Here is a 24,564-nt window from a genome sequence, read left to right on the forward strand (position 1 = left end):
AAACAATTCTCCAAGGGGGGGGTAATGTAAGGACATGGGTCCTATGGGCAAGGCCACCGGCATTATCGGACAGTGTGTACGCTAGGGGGAGTCTGTAAGATAGCACAGTTGGGTGGAGACTAGCACACGCATTACCACCGCCCTTTCACGCAGATTCTTGCAGAATGAGCTAACAAATTTTTGATTGAAGAAATTTTTGAGTCTAACATAGATTTCACGGCCTAGTAGGACTAACAGGGAAATCTGGGGAAAAATAGTCTAGGATGTCCAAGTATAGATATCCAAGGTAGCCCAAAAGCACCTCATTTCCACTAGTCACTCTTGGGAGAGATTTTTTGCCTTCTTTGCGCACGATTTTTGGAGTCTACAATCGTCCATTTACAGTGCCTTCTCACACAAAACATGAGGGATAAGTTCTAAACTTATCGATGAACATTTCTATATGGCCGGGTAGCAAGTTTAGGCTCAAGAAAAAACCCTAGAAACCCAGTTGTGCACAAAGTACTACGACACAAAATTTACCATAGCGTCTTGTCAACTTAACCAAATTGGACGAGACTTGAACTGTAGCATGCCCCTATGTAGTAGAACACTTTCATATCACTAGATGACAATTTGGCATGGGTTGGGCCGGGATTTTATATTTGCGAGCTTTTGTTTTCTAGATTTTGCAATTAAAACTTTATTTTTGAGCTTTTTAACGCCCGCATTACACTAGCGATATCTTAAAATATCATTGTGGCATGAGAAAAAGTCTACACTAGATTGTGCATTTCTCCAATTACCAAACAATCAAATGTGACATGCATGCATGTCTATGCTTGAGGGAATGTAAGCTTAAGCACTCTGTTATTAGACTTAAATGTAACTTATTAAAAAGCCTCATCTGTAATTAGTTTTGGGTGAATATCCGATTGTGAATAATACAAAACAACACACATAGTGTTAAAGTAACCTACCAAGTCAACCCAAGTAGACTCATAACCAAACTAGATTCCAAGTGGTAGTGTGACATGCATATCATACTACATAGTAAACTTCCAATCAGACAATTTAGTAACCATTACCAAAGTTCTGTGTCCACATCATGTCGCCACCATGTACACAAAACACACAAATCAAAACTAAAAAATGCAATGTCTAGAGAGAGTTACCTATCAAATCAACTCAAGGAGCCTCAAAACCAAACTACATTCCAAGTGGTAGTGTAGCATGCATCTCATACTATCATAATAAACCTCTAATCACATTACCTTGTCACATGTTCACCAAAATGCCATGTCCATGTCATATGGTCACCATGCACTTATTGAAGGGCCGCCTTGAGTAGTGGACCAATAGAATACAAGCCCCATATAAAATTCACGCGTGTTGGAGTACTTACTCTCTTGTAATTTTATCTCTTGCTTTGGAATTATGCCCACTGGATAGTCCAATCACCAAGGGCAAAAATTTACCTCGTAGGTTATCACTTTTCTCTCAAGACAATTTGGAGAATACATGGTATTCTTATTGTGCATTAATCCACTCTATAGTGAATATTGTGGTTGCATCCAACTGCCGCTCCTCTATGCATTACACAATCCATCTACACAAAGTTTTATGCACCGTCCACTTTTGTAAGCACATGCAATTAGAATTAAAAAGAATCACAAATGATTAACGAACGAAAGAGGACATATGAGTTTTAAAAATGTTTTCAGAGTCTCCTTTATACGGAGACCACTTTTTCAAAACAAACTATCCACCCCCCCTTAGGCTTTATACGGAGAACACTTTTTCAAAACAAACTATCCACCCCACCTTAGGCTTCCACATGGAATTTATTTCAAATTTAGGACCCTAGTACTACACTCATAGAAATTTTCTTTGATGAACTACATCCTTAATCTCCTAGACAAGGATAGGGTTCTTTGATACTGTGTCTTTAAAGATGAAAGGCTTACATTCTGACAATAGGACATGAAGTAAATTCATGAGAACACTATCCAAGCATAATCACTTGTATGAAATTTTGTCGGACGGGACTATGATGGGATTCTTTGTCTAAAGATGCCAAGAAATTGGCAAAGCAATGTGATGCTTGTCAAAGAGAAAGTAAGCCTACAACTAAGGCTCTTGTTAAGAGCTCCCTCCCTCTCTCTCTCTCTCTCTCTCTCTCTCTCTCTCTCTCTCTCTCTCTCTCTCTCTCTCTCTCTCTCTCTCTCTCTCTCTCTCTAAAGATGCTCCTGCTTGTTATTGATGTTAGACCAGAGAAAAAGCATCATGTTAGACCAAATGAAGGTGTCATAAGATGCTCCTACTTGTTATTGATGTTAGAACAAAGAAAAACCTCAAGAAATTAACCTGAGTAGATGAGTCCATTGAAGATGAAGTGATTGATGTGAGATGAAGTGCTAGCTTTAGGTGTGAGGTGGGAAGGGTCACCTTATGAGGAGCACCACCCTTCCTTTTGTTGGCTACTAACAGACTAACTCCCTCACAGAGAGAGTACACAATTTTTGGGGGTAGGAGAAAGTGAATTAGTGGGAGGTTTTTGGGGCCGGAAGACATAGTGGGATAACAAGAGGTTTTTGTGTTTTAGGAGTGTCGTTATGGACGAGGCAACACCCAACTAGATATAGGATAATTTTAGAATATTTTACTATAACCTTAAATACATGCACAATTCTTTTCTTGTGATCACGAGTACTAGAAAGCTAGGCAAAATGGCCATGATCATGACACGTGAAACCCTAGGATGGCTCAAGTATTTATTACCTTGATCCTTCTTGATTGGGTCTCTATGTTTTTCATGATTGTCAATGCCAGCATATCCATTGTATCTAGCAATCATCTTTCTCTGTGTGAATCTGGACATCAATGATCATCATCCATGTGGCTATGATCCCTTCCATGTTCATCTTGAATATCATGGTCTCTTTGTCTTTCATACTTCTTCTCATGTTGGTCGTGTCTACCATGATCTCCATGATCATCTCTTCTATTACTTTTGCCATCATGTTCACTTCTAGTATTATGTCCTCCATCGACTACTTTTGTGTTGGTCCTCTTCTTTCGACTTAGGCTCATGCTAAAATTCCTTTTACATATCTCTATTGCTCCCTCTACCATCAAGTACATAAATTTGAGGCTTTTCCACTACATTAAGAACTTTTGATACACTCCGTAGCCAATCAAGAAAACAAGGATAGGGTCCTCGTCCTCACGTGGCTCTTGCCCCAAAAACACTTTTGAAGCTATAGTTCCATATTAGTAGGCCAACCAAGTAAAAATAAGATCTGATCGATAGGCCAACTCGTTTGTGGGTGCATAGACGATAAGGGTGCTCCTTCCTTCGTTTTCTTGTGAACGTGTCACTACTGCGAGCTAGTGTCCAACCATCGATGAAACTCTTCTAAGTGACAGGAGACGAGGGTGTAGGAGAGGAAAGCATTTGGAGTAAGGAAATCCCTTTGCATCTGGTTAAAACATTCATGTCAAACATAGCAAAGCTTCCTTGCCATAGCCATGTGAGTCTTGCAATCAACATGTTCCAAGTGAAGATGTTCCAGATAGAAATCCCTGTAAGAACTTCTTGTGCTTTAGTTCTTGTGCTTTTTAACTCCATCACACTTTTCTTGCATGTGTCCTAAGAAAAACACTACAAAAAGCCCATGCCACCCCGCTTGTGCGCACAATATAGGTCACAATAAATGCAAATATAGATAGAGTCTTATCATTAATATATAAATTGAGAAATCAAAATCTCTTTACAATTTGTTTTAACTAGCTAACTTTAACAAATATTTTTGACAAATTGAATTACATATTATCAAAAATATTTTTAGGTATATAAACGATCAAAATATCCCAAAATTTGAAGAAAAATATAGGTGCAGGAGCTCACTGCACGCGGATGATTGGGGGGCTTCTGTCCCCATTTTCTCCCCAAAAATTTGAATTTATACTCTACCATACCTTAATATTGCTTGCACATTCTTTTTCTTTTTGCAAAGTTTCGATTTGTATCTTCTAATGGGCCTCAATGGATCTTTTGCATTAGAAAAAAGGGGGGGCAAGCTAGAGCCTCCCCATCATCCGCTTGCATGCGAATGATGGGAAGGCTCTAGCTCACCCCCTTTTTATCTGTTAAAAATTTGCTAAGCCATATCTCTAGGTCATAGGTCATATTGGCCTTTTGAAGACATTAATATAGCGTTTCATTTCATTTCATTTCTTCTCTCTCTCTCTCTCTCTCTCTCTCTCTCTCTCTCTCTCTCTCTCTCTCTCTCTCTCTCTCTCTCTCTCTCTCTCTCTCTCTCTCTCTCTCTCTCTCTCTCTCTCTCTCTCTCTCTCTCTCTCTCTCTCTCTCTCTCTCTCTCTCCACATCCAATATCTCTGCAAGGTAGAAAACACTTATTGTCAATATCTCACAACACTTAATCCTATGTCAAATGGCATCCACATGGACGAGATTACTATTGATGTGGGTGACACCCCATTTGGTGGACAGAGAAGTAGCGTTCGAGCTTGTAGCCAAGTCATGGCCACCCCCAAAGCCATCCTTCCCTCGTCCGTCTAGAGAAAAGCACACGTGCTTGGTTGAGCACGTTGTATATGACTTGCCGGATACCTCCTTGTGTGACTGTGATGAGCGGAAACGGCTTGAGCTATGAAAAAGGTAGTCCTCCATAAGCAACCAGATCACACTTGTTAACTAGATGTGTAACAATGGCCTTACTTTTTGGTTTTGAAAAATGGGAGGGCCAAGAGCCCCTCCATCGTCAGCGCGCGCGCGGACGATGGGGGGGCTCTTGGCCCTCCCATTTTTTTGGCGCTTAGAGATCAAGAGAGTGGAAGACACCCTTGTTCTGCATCTGCCAAAAACAACTGCTAGTTTCTTGGTGTTGCCCAATTGGGCATATCCCACAGGCGACCGCTGAGAACGGCTATGCAAGTACCTCCGAGGAGGATGATACCATTGCGTCCTATTGTTGTGCAGCAAAAAAAAATTCATCACCACTCTTTGCTCGCCAGGGCAGTCCCTTTGATGTAGTCGACGGCTGAGGTTGCGCAAAGGGAAATGCACGCACTAGGTGTAAAAATGCACAGCAAGAGAATTTTCATCACCGCTCTCTGCGCGCCAGGGCGGTCCCTTTGATGCAGTCGACGGTTGAGGTTGCGCAAAGGGAAATGCATGCACTAGGTGTACAAATTCAGAACTTCAGTGCAGGGGTTTGTAGTGAAGACACAATTAAGTTGTCTAACTGAACTGCATTTTCGAAGGCCTTGAACTATCCTTACAGCTTTGAAACCTGAAGCATTTCTAGAAATTGCTACATATTTGTGATGGAACAAAAATTCGACAATTAGTTTCCAATCAGCTTCCACAATCTTAGAAGGTATACTTAGAAGTTAGAATAGGTCACTAATTATAAGTCCCCTTTTGTGCACAAGAAGATTTAGAAAATTTCTCATGTAGGAAAACAGAATCTTTTACAGTGTTTTTCATACAATGCACAACATCATGAGCTTCTGCTCGAGAGGCACTGCATACCTAGCTAGGTACGATTGGGGGTAGGGGACTGCCGGCCCGGTGGTGCCTCCCTCACTAAAGCTCATGATGTTGAGGTAAGTCACAATGTGGGAATTATTGTGAGAATTTGTCCAAAACTTCTTGTGGTGGTGGCTAGGACAGATGTTTGTTGTTGTTAGAGCGAGATTGCTAAGGAGATAAGGCAAATGGATTTAGCGGTTCCAAGATCTCAAAGGACGCAACCAAGAAGAAGACAATTGGCACCTACACCTCGATACAGGTGGACGGACTTATGGCTCTGCTCTAGAAAAGGAATGCATGTCAGACATGCTGAGGGATGCACTAGGTTTAAACATGTCCCTCTCAAGGCCATATAAAAATTCAGGGCACCTGCATTTTCTCAAAAACCTTTTGACAACAAATAGTGGGTCCGCTAGTGAGCCGGTTGAACGCTCTTCCACCAATACATGGTATCATATCAACATGCGATTATCGGAGAATGTTGCTATTCTCTTGAGGGGGGAATATAGTTGCATTGAAGGTGTAGTAGGATGCCAATTATGTCGAGGTGAGGGACCTTGAGCTGCAGAGAGAAGGCCTACTTGCTCAGATAGCAAGTAAGAGAAATATTATTGGCACTGATAATGGGTGGTGAATTCATATGCAAATTTTTTTTCTTCTAATTTGCAAACAGCTATAGCAAGAGATGATGTCAAGCTCTCTTGGATAAATGAGATTGGAGAGTAGGTAATTGGCGGTAAGGCAAGCAGAGGTGATTGGCGGTAAGGCAAGCAGACGTGATTGTCCTACATGCCAACTCGTAGTGAAGGTGAAGTTTTTTCCTAACAAGGAGGGTCTTATTGATGTATATGGTTCCTTAGCATGCCATCCTATTGCTAAGTTCTAGATATTAGGATGGGTTTCGTGTTTACACTAGGCCAAACATAGCAGACGATGGCCCTATAACTTCCTATCATCTTCATGATATTGCTTGACTTGGTTATAAAATCAAAAGTCACTTGATCAAAAAGGACAACTAGAAATAGCATGGCATGGAGAATGAACTTCTAAAATTCACGTCCTATAAGAACATGACCAAAGTTTCTTTAGCATCCTAGCCTTTTTGGAACATGTCAAAGGAGAACCTAGTTGTCAAGGCAATGAGGTAGAGGAAGTCCTTTAGGCCCTAGTCGTCGGCTCAAACTATAGGAGTATGCAAGTGGATCTCTAGGATAAGACAAGTGTAGTAGCCATCAATCGTTAGATTGGTTCTCCAAAGCTCAAATGTTCCATTTGATAGCAAGGTTATTGGTAGATTATGTATATCAATGAAGCTCAATGGTCGCTCTTGAAACAGGAAAATAATATAATTATAGGTTGGTAACTAGTACTCTATAGACAAAGTGGAGTGCATTGATATTGTAGTCCCGCATGTGGACACTCGAGTATTATCAGTTGTGGATTTCTTGGATCGAGGTGATAACTGGAGTAGCAAGGTTATGGTTGGTTGGGTGGGCACTCCCCGTAACTAGCCATGCTTGAGTTAGTGGGACCTCAGGAAAAGGGTGGTTGGATAGGAGGGCCTTATCACAGGTAGTGACACCAAGGGTTTGAGTAGGGTTAAGAAGCTTTGATTCATCATGACGTTTTTGAAGGATGCAGACACCAAGTGGGTGTTCTCCGATGCCTGCAAGTTGGAATTCGACCCCAACAATAGTAGTGGCACTAGAAACGTCAACGTCAAGGGGCTCGGTGGGAGCTTGCATGGGATCGCTTGGGTGGACACCACAAGATCTGTGTTGAAATTGTAGTGGAACTAAACATTGATGGCTATTATAAGGAAAAAAAAGTTTCCAATAATCATTAGCAATATGAATGCATGCCCTATATTGCTACATTTGCATAGTGACGTGTGTTGTAACTACTTAGATGCAAATTTGAATAAAGAAATTATACCCCATTTTGTTTGTAGAAATTACTTCTCTCCACCCTTTGAAGTCTTTTTTCAATACCTTCTCGTTATAGAGGTATACTTCGTGGTTCATATCTTGCCAGGTATTCAAGCTCAAAGTTAGGACTTTTGGAAACTTATACCTATTTTTTGGTGTGTATCGTATGAGTTATGTCTATTTTTTTGGTTAACCTTTTTGTGTTGTTAGAAAAGGATCCAATCTTATAGTCAAAAAGCTCACAAAAATGGTTTTCATTGCAAAAGCTCGAAATCAGAAGCTCGCAAAAAAAACACACTCCATGGGTTGAGGGGGTCCCAAGTAAATAATCTAGGTTTTTGCCATATGCCAGAATTGAATTTTGACTCCACGGCCAGCTTATAAACTGGGTCTATACACAATATACCTAGATGGTTTCATGGAAACAATCAAGGCACGCTCTTGAACAACAGAAAACAGCTCGAAGGCTAAAAAGCGTCAAATTTGACATATGAAGTCAAACTGACTCCGAATGGGCCCAAACTGGATGAGTAGCATCAAGACTATGTAGCGGACAAGTCCATAGCTTCAAAAGTGACTAACCAGCTCTAGATGCCAAGTAGTCACAAAAATTGGGGGTTTCAGAGTTGACAAGAGCATGAAGTGATGCCGACATGACCAAACTTTACCAATTGAGGACTTGTTTTAGATGTATTAAAGTTTTTTAGGTCATCAGATTGTCAACTCTTGCAAAAAAAATAATTGTTTTAAATAATTGTGATTATTTACTTTTATGCTTGTTTGGCTTGAATTTCATCTTTTCACTTCACATATCATTTGTACACATCTATTACATGCCACATGTCAAGTATGAGCCAACATGAACAAGAAAAACTCTGAATTTGTCAAAAAACGCATTAAAGTCTTTTCAATCCACTTTTTTTGAGCTAATTCTTACATTTTTTGATCCAAGTCACCCAATATCTCAAACATAGACTCTACATCATGCCTAGAACCAAGTTGCAACAAAAAATGTACAAATTGATGGAAAAGTTAATAATTGATTATTATTTACTTTTTTGGCAAAATGGATGCAATTTGCAACTTTGACCTTATGGGACCAAAGAACATGATGTCCCAAGCCCACTAATCAAGTTTGAGCAAGTTTGGATCTCAAAAACTCAAAAACTCAAAATCTCTTTATATCTACTGTTTTAGAGTCTGAAAGCTTAAATCTGGTACCATTTCTAGCCAGTGCACTCAAATGAGCCAACACTTCACTCAGAGTACCTAAATGCCATATGTTTCAAGCCTATGATGTCAAAAATGCAAAAAGTTAGAAAAAATCCCCAACTATAAATAATCATGATTATTTACTTTTGTTGCAATTTTTGCCTGAACTGCATGATTTTGATCCCTATATGTTTTTATCCATGTATGCATGCTCCAAAATTGATTTGAAGCCAAATGGACATCATTTGTCAGCAATTCAGGCTCAGGGCATTTTAGAGCAAAATTCACAGAATTTTCTACCTTCACTGTATTCACTTAACAGAAGCAATGCAAGCGGCTGAGAAGGCAAAGAAAAGGGTGTCCCAGAAAGATAAGCTACAGGAGTTGCCACCGTACAAGTTAGATCCAAGCTCAGTGAGAAGACAGTAAAGGCAACCTACTTGTCTAAAGAGCAGCTCGAAGAACACAACACAATGGTCTTCACTAGCAAATTCAAGAGTGAAGAAGGACACCAAGTAGTATTACAAATGCTACCTAAGGAGGTTTATGATGTAGCGGCAAAGCCAAACACCAAGGAGGCGAACAGAAGGTTGGGACTTCAAGATTTCTACGACAAGGAACCATGCGGAGTGGACTTTCAAAAGGCATATGAAATGCTATCCTCAATCAAGTAAGATGGGTCGGCCCAGATCGCGGATCAACAAGGGCAAAAGGTTGAAGTGGTGATCACTAAAGAAATAGTAGCCAAGGCACTGAAGCTACCAATAGAAGGTGTGACTATACGGGCAAGAGATAGAAAGACAGCAGGTACTTTTACCAAAGATACTGCTGCTGCCACATTTTTTGATCTCATCCAAAGGCAAGTGGATGATCCAGCTCTCCTATACCATCAACATTTCCACTTACTCTCAAAGAGACCATCACAATACACAACTCCAAACCATGCAATTGCGACTACTTCCACTCAAGTATTGAAGTCAACAACCAGACAAGCAATAGGTCACACGTAGTACGTGCTTACAACACTGAAGGTCACAAAGAAAGAGGGAAAGATCACATTATATTTGGGTGCTCCAGTAGTGCTAACAAGAATAGCATATCATGCTATTGAAATGGCCAACAATTTACTGCCAGCCCCAGATCAGAACACCTGGATCATTTCAACCCAAACTTCTCCAAGGACCACTAGATCAAGAAAGAGAATATACAAATCAAATGAGGAATCTGCAAAAAGTTCCCATGAAGCCCATAGCAGTGAAAGCTCTTACAACGAAGAAAGAAGGGCAAGGATTGAAGAAATGAAAAAGAAAGTAGTGATAGCTCTTCAAGAGGAACCACAGCAAAAGAGGGCTAGATTTAAAAGAGAAAAGCAAACATATGAAAGAGAAAAGAAAACGTACAAAAGGGGCCGCCAAAATGCAAGTGAAGACCCCAAAAGATGGAGTCCAAGAGAGGTAAAGGGATCAAGAACCAAGAACCCTACAAAGAAGGGTCCAGAGGATCCCAAAGATTTTCTCGAGCGGATGTATGGGGAAGCTGAAGCTTTGAAACTGAAGGACACTTTAGAAGCTCAAAGAAAAGCAACGGAAGAAGCAGTTGAGCAACAGGACATGCAAAATCTGCGAAACAAAGTGAGTCACATCATGACCACGAGAAGATGTCTCCAAGACTCTCTTCACCAACTACGGAACAAGAAGATCAGCCCATGCCGAGTCCAAGGCCTTCACCAACAGATAAATCTAAGAAAGAAAACGTAGCAAAGGAAAAAGAGCCTGAACAACAGGAAGAAGAAAATTTTGAACAACCTAAGGAAGCCAAAACAACTCTTGAGGGGTGCACTATGTATTCACTTTAACGTATAACATGAGTTCAAACGGAAGGGTTTTTTAAATGCAAAAAATTTAGGCAAATGAATAGAAATACATTAAAATAAGGGTTTTTATATTCAATTTTGGAAAATTTTCCTAAAATAAGGGGTCATTTTATTCATTCAGACACGTTAAAAGAGGGGTTTTTTTAACACCGCGTGAATGCACATTATATAGGGGGTATTGAATGGTGAACCCCTCGATAAACAGCTACAGCAGTACCTTCCTCTACAACAGATCAAGTAGAACCAGTCGAGGCATCCACGAAGCCTCAAGAAGCAGAAGTAGCTAAGGAATCCACAAAGCCTCAAGGAGGAGAAGTAGAACCACCTCCACGGCCACAAGCAGAAGCCACTGCAAAGACAAAAAATCCACAAAACAAAACAGACCAAACTTCTAAACAACCCTAGGTAGAACCTGAAGACTAGAAAACCAATGATGAAGTCATCATGCACGTAAATGAGTATGGAAAGCAAATGCAGCTGATGATAGACAAGATGATAACAGGATCACTTAGCCGCAGTTCCAAGGCTAAAGAGCTGGAGCAAGTGATTGATGCTATGCAAGGAGAGCTTGAAGACAGAACGAACATCATTGAATATCTTCAAGGTCAGATTAAAGAATTAAAAAATGAAGCAGAAATACACCAGATTCCAAAGAAGAAACATCAGCAAGAGATGGAAGAGTTAGGAGAGCTCCTAACAAAGTTATCTGATGCATGCAAAAGCAAAGATCAACAACTGACATAAGTAACCAATGAACTTTTAACCACTACTCTATCAGTACAAAATATCCAAGTGCAACTTAATGTAGCTAATGCCTCTTTGCAGTACTCCGAGCAATAAATCAATGATCAAGCGGCATTTCTAAGACAGATAAGAGAAAACCTCATTGTAGCCTCCAATCAAGGGAATAGATGAAGTCTACAAGACTTTAGAAAAGAGAAACAAGGACCTTGAACTTGAGCTGAATTTGGAACAAACACAAAGAGAAAACCTTGCATTGATGCGGGTTCAAAGAGAAGAACAATTGCTCAAGGAAATAGAAGAATTGAAGAGAGTCAATCAATTGCTAAGAGAGGGACAAACATAAACTTACGAGGAGGCAGGAACCTCTCAATAGCCAACCATCGACATACCATCAACTTCTTTTGATGATATGGAAACATAGCCGTCAGAAGGGCTAGGAGGAGACTCAGATTTTCAAGTACCAATCAATGAAGCCGAGCAAGTGCCAATGGTCCACCTTTCTAAATCTAAGGAAGATGCACTGAAGGAGCAGATGGTCGAGGAAGCAAATGTTGAATGGAAAGCAGCAATGGATTGGGAGTTGAGAGTTCTCCACTCAGTAATGTAACTCCGCTCACTCCCAACCAAATCAATGCTCAATGGCATCAGCAATCACTATCCTACCCATTGATAAAGGTGGAGCTACTGCAGGTTAAGGAAAGACTTTACAACAATATGCAGGCAGAAGGCTAAGACGATATCCACCCCAAATGGAGAAAGAATTGGTTGAACAAGAACTCTAGATACCTAATTCAATTCACAAGAGCACTTGCATCCCTACAAAAGGATCCTACATTATGTCCTGTAGTACCAAGGGTAAGGACATGGTAGGCACATTAAGTTGCTTTAGTAGTTACACTGTGTACATATAATATTCTTTAAAAGGACGTATTATACAACACATATTTTTATTCGATCATATTATACGGTGCCACATCAGCAAAACCATCGTATCGTATAATTTCTTATAATTTTGATCGAAATGTTATTTAGATCAAAATAAATCTCTTTATATACCATGAAAACGGACTGCTTTGCTCATTCTATTGATCTCTCTTCCCTTATCGCATCCATATGTGAGCTTTACAACATCAAGAAAAATATTAAAAAGTCAGTTTAAATTTAGTCATATGTTTTTTAGTGAAAATTTAGAGCTTTGGGATAATTTTTTCCTTTTTAGCCTTTAAAGTTTTGAATTTTTTGCTCTGTGTGAAGTATATCTTACTCTGGGAGGTAAGTTAAGTAAGATTAATAATGATTACTTGCCTTGTGTAGAGGAAACTCACACTCGGAGGTGATTTAAGGTAGTTAAAGTTAGCAGTTATTTGCTTTGTGTTGAACTATGTTCACACTTATAAGTAACTTTAGTTAGATAGTTAAGAGTTACTTGTTGTGTGTTGAACTATGTTCACACTTGGAAGTAACTTACGTTAGATTTATCTAATGATTGTCTATCATGTGTAGAGAAATACTCACACTACATACAATTTAAGTAGATAAATAATAATCTCTCTCTTTGTGTAGAGGTACTCTCACACCTAGAAGAGATTTAGAGAAGTAGTGAAGTTTGATTGCTTGCCATGTGTAGAGTTACACTCACACTTGGAGGTAATTTAGATAGGTTTTTTAAAGATATCTTACTTTGTGTAGAGTTTACTCACACTTGGAAGTTATTGAGATGGATCAAGCGATCTATTTATCATGATTCAGGTGTAAAGTGAAAGCTCACACTTGAAAAAAAAAAAATTGTTATTCATAATTTACAGAGGTTGCAAATGTTTACGAATAAAGTAATGTAAATGGTATTAGAGTTCAATTTACATGTGTATTTAGTAATTAGTTTTGTTTGAGTTTGTAGATCTGAAGAAGATGGTGAAAGGATACGAGTGGAACTACGTAGATGAATTGGTCTGTGGGAAGACTAGATCAAAGTTGAGGTGTAAGACTTGCAGCCATAATTTTAGCGGAAATGCTTACAAGATAAAAGAATATGTTTTCAAAATTCCTAGAAACTTGGCAACTTGCAAAAACCCCCCAAGAGGTATTGAAGAAAAATTTCCCGAGTGGGTGCTCAGGGCAAAGAGAGCACATCTTGAGGGCAGAAAAAAGGGAGGTCCCAAAATGATGGCTCCATCTATGTCTAGGGACATCAAGATGACACTCGAGAATGATCAAAACCCTCACTCGACCCCTGCTTCAGGTCAAGGAGGGTGTCAGTCATCCTTTACTGGGAAATGTAGATCTAATCCTACCAGAAGCTCTGATAACATAAGCCGAAGTGAAGCATGGACTGGAGGAGAATTTGCATCAAGTGATCCTACTTTGCAACAGGCATTTGGGAAGTAATGGCTGCTTGAACTCTATCTTAAATGGACGTGAGCATTTGTTGCATGTGGAATTCCTTTTAATGTCATTCAAAATCCTATCTTCAAAGATGCTTTAATGAGCACAGTGAAGAAGAGTTTTGTGGTTCCTAATTATAATAAGATGAGTACAAAATATTTAGATAAAGTAAAAACTACATCAGAGAATATTTTACAGCGCACAACTCTTGATTATGTGCCGGCGTATGGATGCACAATTGCTCTAGATGGTTGCAAACTGTCATAAGAAACCATTGATTAATGTGATGTTGACTTGTCCAAGAGATTCCATCTTTCTTGAAGCGATCAAAATATCCTTAAAAGAAAAAACTAGTGGATATCTTGTTGGTGTATATGAGTGTTCGATCAAAAGAGCAGAGGGACCTAAATATGTGACTGACATTGTCATAGCAGATAATGCATCTAACTACAAAGCAGCTAGAAAAGAAATTTAAGCAAAGTATCCAGAGATTACATGGATTCCATGTGCTGCTCACACTTTGAATTTGCTCTTAAAGGACTTTGGAAAAGTTCCTTCTATTAAGCAAACTCTTCTAGATGCAAACCACTTGGTGAAGTTTATAAGAGAGCATTCATTTTCTTACGCTTTGTTTAGAACAAAGTCCCCAACCAAAAATTTACAAATTTTTTGTGTGACCCATTTTGCGATATCATATTACGTTCTCTCTACACTCCAACAGGCAAAAGCAGCCCTTGTTGAAACAGTGGCAGATACAAGATGGGACATTTTGCTTGATAAATATCCCAAGTATGAACCTGCTGCTTCCAAATGCTATCAACTTGTAAACTCTCCTGTTTTTTGGAGAAATTTAGACAAAATCATTATTGTCACAGAACCCTTCACTCATCTAATACGATCAATGGGTGGACAAAGAATCCTCTATCTTTGGACGGGTTTACTCGTACATGCATGAAGCCAATTGAATCACTTGGACCCGCATTGCCCGTCTCTTCTTTGTTAACAGGCCCATACCTTGCCTCGTACCATGTCAACTTTCTTTCTAGCTCTGATATACAAGCCCGCAGCATGGTTGGGGTCTCTCCTTGACGTGCCAAATCCACACCTTGGGTTGAAATCTTCTCAATGACTGCAGTTTCTTTGGGCAAATATGTGTAACCTCTCTTGCAAGGAGGATCTTCTTGATTGGCTTCCCGTGCATGAATCTTCTCGATTGGGCGTCCTTTGATAACGCCTCCTATAGTGGGACGATCGTTCCAATCTACTTTGAGCCGCAATACATAATAACAATAGCATTGTTGCACAAAGTAAATTGCCACTTGATTATTATTTGGTGGCAATTTGTACACTTGGATAAATCCTAAAAAGAAGGGTATTTCTTGCGAGGATAGTGTTTTGCAAATTTGAAACCTTCAAGGGAGAGAAAGCCTTAGCATTTCCACTGACTCAAAATAATGTATGGCGCACAAAGTGATTCGGGCATAGATGGCTGCATTGCCTGTAATTCAGTGGCTCCCCTTGAAGTTCTGATTCCTCTTCTTGGGACGTAGCCAAAGCATTGAGATCTCCTTGAGCCACCCGAATCTCTTCCTCTTTGTAAATTTTTTGAGCCAATGCATGATTAAGCAAAGGATCATTAGGGTCCATTCTGGTCGGGACCAATATCTTTCATACCTGAAATGCAAAATAATAACTTTAATGAGACAGGTCTTAGCACTTAGAAAAGAGAGATGATTTATAAGATTTCACCGATCCAATTTGAAATACTTTAAAACCTTAATTTGAAAAACCTTAGTTTGAAATATCACCACACATTGCACACCATTAGTGACAAAAAATTTTGTTACTGTTCTAATCATCAACAGGCCTCAAGCCAGATTCGGTTACAATATGATAACCAACATTATGAGCTCCATTCAAACAAAGGCTAAAATCCCATATTTTTGGGTCTATCTAAGGGTTTGGAGAACTTTCCACTGGCAAGATGTTTGTTTACATTTCGCAAAAATTCGTGCTTGAGAACCTCGGAAGGCTCTAGAATACACGCAACCAAGCCCCAAAGAATATATGAGAGACTATATATATCAGATGATTTGGTGAAAGGAGGAGGATTGGTGCTGATATTTTAAGGAGCACTCCATGGATAATCTCGCTCAAATTGAGCTCTAGTTTGAGGGTTGAGATTTGGCAGCTTGGAAAATGTTGCCAAAGTGTTTTCTTGTGTGCTTTGTCCCCAGTTCGCAATGTTGGCATACACTCGTAGCTCGCCAAAATGTAGTAGAATATTTCTAGAGTGTAAATCATTGTGAATGAAGTCGTGACTATGCACGAATTTCATTGTCTACAGAAGAGCGTTGCATATCGGTAAAATGTTGTTTGTGAATTGTTGTACAGTTCTAGATGTGTGTTGAAACTCTCTGATTGCAAGCTTGCTTCCATCATGATGACATGCCTGAATCCACTGCTCAAGGTGCCCTCCATTCCAAAGCTTGAAGATCGACATAGGCCTTTTGCTTTTTTTACGTGGAAGATTCCAATGACAATGAAAACCAAGTGTGTACCAAAAGTAGTTTCATCATATTTGTAGTCCCAACTGACTGTAATATATTTTTTCAAAACCCATGTCCGCTATCATAATGTAGTTTTGAAGCCTGAGATGTAATTTTTGTTATCATCGTGGAAAAATCTAGCTTTTGTACCATAAACCCTAGAGCCAGGTTATAAAAGACAACTTTATTGGTAGATAGCAAGTGGCATGAGTATAGATACGCATATATGACAAACATGGAAAAGCTTTCCTATTGGAGAGAACCGTTTTTTGTCATCTACTTGAATCGAATGGTCACAAAAAGTCAAATGAAAAGGAGGTAAGTGGACTGAGTCATTGAAATTCCACCCTATGTAGAGAGTACTTTTAGGATGGGATCAAGAAAATCAGAGGTTCCAAATCCTTGGATGAGAAAAAGTCACTTGTTAGAACTAGAGCCTATCATATGTGGCTATATGATGATTACGGGGTCATCCATACCACACCTTACTGAATAGGTAAGGCAATATATGACTATGAGAGAAGGACCGAGAGCTACACCAAGAATTTAAGGATCTCCTCAAAGCTTTTTCAGTAGCTCCAAGAATGGTGAGATATGTTGCTGAGTCAATTAGGCCCATGCACGTGTCCCAAGTTGTGAAATGCATGGCTTCAAAGTGCAATGGATAAGGTGATCCCCATGCACATTCAACATCATTCAAATAGGTATTGAGAGCTGAATATGTCACAAATTTCCACATCCAGTTTGGAGGCTTTGGATTGACAAAGGAAGGCACATCCCCTTACATGGTTTGAATTTTTGAAAAAAGGAAGACTATGGGAATATAGAAGCATTGCTACAGGATTTCATAGAAGAGTTTTCCATGAGAGGAATGAAGCACAATAATTTGTCACATACTCATTTCTTCAAGCAAAATGGGGTGAAAAGTTCCAAGACGCCACATTGCAATTCAAGCAATACATTGAGAGATGTCCACCTTGTGAGAAACCTCAAGAATGTCAGCTCACGCATTGCAGCACATCTTGGAATTTTGAGATGCACTGGCCAAATAGTGTTGTTCATTGAGGGGCTCAAGAATGAGCACCTCAAGAAAAATTTGCACTTGAAATAGTGTATGATGTTGGACAAGATCACAAAATAAGCCATCTAATTAGTGTACAAACGCCAAATTTTTGGAGAAGCATTGCAAGATGCAAATGAGAATTCAACAAATTCTTGGTCTGCAACTAGTGGATTGTTAGAAAATAGGATGTAGCTAAATAGGTATTTGAGTAAGTTACTTAATGGAGATAGAAAAATTTTCACACACGAGATTATATATATATATATATAGAGAGAGAGAGAGAGAGAGAGAGAGAGAGAGAGCGAGAGAGGGAGCACACACGATATACGTGGTTCACCCAATGTGGGCTACATCCATGGGAAAGCAGCCACTTAATGGCTTTAGTACTTCAAACAAGAAGTGGATTACAAAGGGATTATACCCTCAATAGAGTTCCCGCCTTGCTTTACTCTCACCACTTCACACCCACCTTGTTGCATCAACTTCACACTATGAAATGTGTGTAGAAATGGCCTCCTTTTATAGGCCAAAAGGGCTTCCCTCTCTCATGAGAGGCAGCCGTGTGTAACCGCCCTTGTGTAGACAAGTCCAAATCGCACCCTCCAATCCACCCATGTGTGGCCGCCCTTGAGAATACAAGTCCGCCTTTTAATTCAGCCCCACCGGCCATTGGCTATTGGCTTCCGACCACCGGCCACCGGCCAAACAATCGGTCGTTTTTTGGCCGCCATCCGGCCATAATATTCTGGCAAAAAGGAATATTCCTTGGCTGTGAAAATTTTGGTTTTCGGCGAGTGATTTTTCTTCACGCACGATGGCTTCTCCTCATAAGGGGGCCTTACAAATGTGCATTTTATATATTCAATACAAAAAATTACAAGGGGTAAATCAGGCTCCATACTTAACATGGATCAAGTACGCCAAATATTTCCACCACATCAACAAACACCCATGAATACTACATTAGCTTGCCAAGGAACTTATGAGAAGAATGAGGTAGAAGTTTGGAATTCAAAAACCATGGAGTACCACCATTGAGGTGATGCTTAACCTATGGAGGGGACCATTCAACATAATCGTGCACTATGTTGCCGCATCCATATCCTAAGCAGAAGTGGTGTGTCGTTGAGAATAAATGGACGAACCATACCATTGAGGAATGCTATTACAATTGAGGACAAGTTAGGGAAAGTCTAAATCAACCTAACCCTCTATACCATCAGAACATGCCAGCAAGTCCTCAATATCAACAGAAGAGACCATCACCACCACCGTCGAGGTACGCATCAAGACCAATAACCCCACAACCAGGAGTAGAACGGCCAAGACCGGTGTTAGTCCATCAACTACCACTATTTGAAGAAGATCATGTAGTAGTGAGGTATGTGTATCTAGATTGGTACCCAGAAGACAATGCTCTAGTAGTGGTACATACATATTACAAAGAGAAAAACCACGGACACTACCATTCAAGTGATCCTTATCCATTAAGGGTCATGGAATCCTATGAGTAGGAGAATGTTGTTTCATCCTCTAAAGCTTCAAAGTGGATGACGGGCTATGTAAAATTAAAGTGATGGGTTTACTCTAAGTCAAGAAAGATTAATATTAAGAAAAAAGAGAACTTTGGGACCTTGTTTCAGATGTGGTGGAGACCATTTAGCTAGAGACTACCCTAAGGACTAGCCGAATGTTGCAGACAAAACTCCTCATGTGAAGAAGAGCGATAAGGATAATGTGGAGAGTGTGGGATCAAACACATGTACCTAGATTTCCCATAAAACCTAGATAAAGTAGGAAAAGTGGCAATGAACATTGTGGAGGTTTTACCATCTTCAAGTGGATCAAACTCGGAGACAATCATACAATTGAAAGCAGTGACTGCAGGCAAAACAAAAAGCAACAAGCAAGAAAGAGGGTAGCAACTCTCACAATTCTATTCGTGTGAAATCAGCCAAAATAGTAGAAAATTATGTGCATGAATGTAATTGGTCATAATACTAGTACAACCACGAGTCTAAGTGTGATGACTCTAAGTGCAAAAATCGATTAAAAATCATGCATAACAAGAAGAAACAAAACTATATGTATCATGAAATCTTAATTTCTAGTTCATAGTTATTACATAGATGATTGTGCCTCTCACCCGCGCATAGCACTTTGCCAGATATCACCCCTGGTATCTTCATCAACTTCTTGTAGTGTATTTATTACGTATCAACTAAGAAATTTCTTGTATGTTGGACTCGTAGTGTGTGTGTGTGTGTGTGTGTGTGTGTGTGTGTGTGTGTGTGTGTGTGTGTGTGTGTGTGTGTGTGTGTGTGTGTGTGTGTGTGTGTGTGTCCACACTAAGAGAAGAGGTTATTATTGAGATAGAAGAAGAGGTAGCACAGAATGCTCTAATGTCTAAGATATGATCTCAAGGGATCTTTGATCTCAAAACTAAGAACTTGATCGTTGTGAGAAACCACTCTAGTAGAATTAACTTGAAACAATTTATATTTTTCCATCAAAATAATGTGTCCCGAACCACCACCTATGAAAACCAGTGACCTTGGCAAGTCCAACCATAAACCCAACCTGGTGGGGCTGGTCACAAAGTTGGCAAGGTAATAGAGGATGGTGTAGGGTGATTAACATGGCGGTTGACGTAGAAGCCCTTGTCGTTGACTTGCAAAATATCGACTAGGGAGATAGGCCGCTCAAGCTGGCAAAGTTGCAAACTTGCATGGCAGTGTCAACCTCTACTTGCATTACAGTTAAACAACCCAAACACCCAGCCTCATGCACCTCTAGAGGGGCTGTCATGCACCAAACTCATTGACCCGATAGGGCGCCCCTTATTTTTTCTCATAACTTATTTTTAATATTTGCCAATATGTCATCGCGTCGTTTTTAGAGGAGCTTGATAACCAGGAGTAGGAGAGATTTACTTTTGTGTTGATGGTTGGCTAGCGTTTTTTGGCGCACAAACCATAGATGCAAATCTCTTTCTTTCACTCTCATGAATTCCACTCTCGACAGGTGTTGCACCACACAATACCAGTACAACCATATTTGACTTGACTGGGGTACAAAGCATGTGTGTTCAAGAAACCCACCATGCAGACCACATTTCTCTCTAGATACTTGCAATTGATTCCTTTCTCATAATCACCAACCCACATCCCAGCGGGCCTACTAGATTTACAACTACCCCCCACCCACCAAATTGCATGATTACCAAGGAAATCACCCAAAGCTACGGGAGCCATCTAACTAATAGGAGCGAGGCTATGGGGGGTGAAGACGGTGAGGTGCCATGGCTAGGAGAAGAGCAAAACGAGCAAGACGGAGAAAGAGAATTTGACACAGAGAAAAAAAAACAACACACGCTATGATTATTATTGTTATTCTTTGTAAATCTTACAATATATAGCCCCAAAAAAAAGCTGCCACGCAAAACTCAACTCCAACTGAACCTGCATGCATGCTATAAGCAGTGTTCCCATGAGCTAGACACCAAACACATTGGACATTCCCACAATTGGGCTTGCATACCCAACAACCCCCCCCCCCCCCCCCCCCCCCCCCAAGCCCAAATCACTTACTATGGACTTGATATAGTCCATGGCAGAGTTCAATCACCTGTAGAAGTCCCCCCCTTGACAATAACATAGGTGTGTGAGTGTGCGCTTTTCCCTCAAACAACCATCAGTGTGAGACAAACCAGAACTTGACCAAACAACAAAGGGTTGTCTTACCACTTTATTTTCATGGAAATTTCTATATGTCATAATAACTAATATCTAATTCTCCTAAATGAATTTCTCATGTTAAAATGATCATTTAATATGGGGAAGTGCCAGGGGAGAAAAAGCTAGAATATTGGTTAAGCTGACAGACCGGCCACATTAGGAATCCAAAGGAGAGAAAATAGAGAACCAAAGGGGGGGCTATCTGCAAAAGAACAATGTGCAACAATGGGCTTAAAAGACCCTAAGGTTCAGCCCATTAAGATTTCCAAAATGCTAAGGTTCCAAAATTCAAAGGTTGTGTCCAAAGGTCAAACATTAGGGAAATTGGATGCTTTGTGTGTGTCCCAAAAGTCTTCATGCAGCCCTACATAGGAGGGGGCGAGCCCTAGTTGTAGGAGATGAGAGAGAAACTCACACACACACACACAGGCTCCCTTTACACAAAGGGAATGAGGGACACATGTCAACTACCTAGCCCAGATGCCCACAAGGTGTACTTAAATCCTATTGGATGACCTTGGAGGTGGACCAATGAGAATTAGGCTAGATTAAATCTAGTTTAATCAATTTAAAAACACTTAATAAAAGAACCAATAAGAATTAAGCTCTCTAGAAGACTATCGAATAGTCTCCCAAGGGGTCCAATGAGCATTCAGCAGCCCAATGGCTTGCCTGATTCTTATTGGCCAGGAGGCAAAGGGATCCAATGAGAGTTTAGCTGCATTTATTAATTACCTAAAGCTCTCACAAAAGGGAAAAGGGGGACACATGTCAGAAGGCTATCACTTATGCTGCTTAATTTTCATTGGCTGAGGCTGGGGAGGTCCAATAGGATGTGAGCATGAGCAAATAGCAAGAGGGGTCGACCAAGAGAGAGAGCCTAGAGGGTGTTAACTTTTCAAAGGCATTATTGACTTACACACTCACAGAATCTATGTGTTAAGCAAGAAGACTCTCTCTCTCTTCTTCTCAAGCTTTAATGGAAAGCTTACCACCTACTCCAAGCTTGTGAGAAGGGAGGCCTACACCAACAACTCTTGGCTTTGTGATTCAAATCAAACCAAGAGCCAAGCTTCAATGCATCCTCATCTCCTCTACCATGCTAATTACTAAGCTAAGCTATGCTAATGTTGGAGCCCCATTGGTCCAACTGTTGTAATGAGCCCATTTGTAAAGCATATCAAATTCCATTTTTTTATGTCAAAGACGTCTTATCAGTTTGATCCATTCGTCTGGATTATGTAAAAATTAGTCAGTTAGTTAGGACTCAGAATTATTCCCACTTTTGTAATCATGAGCAAGAGAACCCCATGTACATTTTTTGAGCTAAGGTGACTAAAGTATAAAAGTCACCTTAGAACCATTTTTTGAAAAACATTTGAATTAATCCTGTGTCGTACGAGTCTGAGAGAGAGAGAGAGAGAGAGAGTGTGTCTTATCCTCTTCGCTACGTGCTTCTCCCTCACCAGATTCACGACGCGACCACACCACCGCGATAGTCTCTCCGAGAGCTACGCGCCCACGCCACGCATTCGCCGTTTCGAGTTGATCGCGATCGATTCTTCCTCGAACTTGTTTTGCTTGTAAGTAGCACAAACGGTGTCTGTTTTCAATAATCAAGTGCTTCATGGAATGAGAAAGAGATTAGCTACACATAGATACTGATAAACTTAATTTTTGCCCACTTTTGGATTATGACATGTTGGTCTATCGCGACAGCATTCGAGATAGCTAGGGTTCAAATCTGGTGAGATTAGACTCATAGGTAAGTATGTCCTAGTGAGAGGATGGTTCCTAGTAAGTTTGATGTGATTCTGAGTTCATTGGACGTGTAAACTGTGTTGTGAGAGTTAAGGGATAGGGTGGGTTGCATTCTACCAGGGTTAGTGATTGATGCATCATAAAAGTGCGTATGTGTAGATTGGTCTCATCCTGACAAGCTAACGAGATTGCCTACGTGCACCTACGGGTTAGTCGTGTCATCGGATGATAAGTATGTTGTCTGTGTCGTGCACGTGAGTATGAACAGGGGAGTAGTTAAGCCCTAAAACATTGGCGCCGTTGCCGGGGACACGACCTTAAGTAGGGAGATCTACGTCACTCGTGTGATGGTTAGCTTACTTTAGTTTTGACTAGAGAGAGCTTAAACTTTTAGAACAAGATCCAGGATAGAGTATCCGGAGGTCTAGTGGATATCCAGGAAGCCTGTGTCTTGCCGAGGGTCTGCGACTAGTTAGATTTAGTTAAATAGGATAATGAGGAGTTATGGTTTTTGGTTTTGAGTGCTTGTTATACTTGTGAAGAAATAGAGTAGAAAAACGCTGTAAAACCGCAAAAAACAAACAAAAAGAAGAAACAATTAGGCTGTTTGCTTGCCTTGAAAGCAAAACCCACCTGATATACCCTTGAAAGGGGTGAAAAGAGTCGACATTGAAATTTATGATTCAACACTCGAGAAAACATAAAAACTGTGCCCAAAACCAACAAAAAAAAAAAAAAAAAAGAAACAGGTGATTGTCATAAGGAAACACTAAGTGAACCTAAAAGAGGCCAAGATAAGATATAACCATTAGCCAAGGGTAAACTGACTGTGTCATGAGGTATGACTGATGTGCACAAGTTTAAGATGCAGTGTCATCAAATTTGCATCACTTCAAGTGCAATGGAGTTGTGAATTGTCAGAGAAAAGTGAAATTTTTGAAGTGCTTGAGTTTGAGGTCAAAATAAGTCCAAACTTCACAAAACTTGGGGGATAGACTTGTATGGGCACAGGGAACAAGACTATGCAAAAACAAACAAAAAATTGAGTTCCTATTGCTCACTGCCTGGTCTATCGCGATAGACTGGTGAAGGTGGTGTTTGTCTAGCAACAAGCAAAAGACCCTTACACCACAAGCTTAACACATCAATACAAGGGTACTCACAAAAATTGAGTGCATTTGAACACCAATTTTGACCCCAAAATTTCAAAACTGGTGTTTGGAGTCTGGATTCAGAGACAAGGGCAAGAAGTTTTGACCAGATGTCCAAACAGTGCCAAAATTGGTCAATGCACTACACAAGGGGAGACTAAACTAACTGTGGGGAAAAATTTGGAAAAAAAGCTGAAAATGAAGAAAGAGCTCAGTCTATCGCGATAGACCAAGGAACTTTCTGTTGGGGAACTTTTCTTTCAAATTTTCCCTAGGGAGAGCTTTATCAGGGCCTAAATAGCAGACACACCAAAATTCAAGGCATTTAGATCACTAAAGGTCAATCTGAGGGTCAGATAGAGAATCAAGCTCTGACTGAAATACTAAAAGGGGACCAAAACCCAACCCAAGTGTCCAAACTTCACAAAACTTGAGGGATAGGCTATAGAGGGTAACTGGAACCCAAGGGTAAAGTCACAATTTTGAACCGACTTGTGCTGAGCAAATTGTCAGTCTATCGCGATAGACTAAGGAAGTAGTGAGTCAGACATTTTTTGCATTTTGTGACTATACTACTAGAACATACTCTCTATATAGATCCCAGCCATCATTTCATCATTGAAAT

The sequence above is a fragment of the Adiantum capillus-veneris genome, chromosome 8 (genome assembly GCF_014529385.1).
Source record: "Adiantum capillus-veneris isolate H3 chromosome 8, ASM1452938v2, whole genome shotgun sequence".
NCBI classification, from domain to species: domain Eukaryota; kingdom Viridiplantae; phylum Streptophyta; class Polypodiopsida; order Polypodiales; family Pteridaceae; genus Adiantum; species Adiantum capillus-veneris.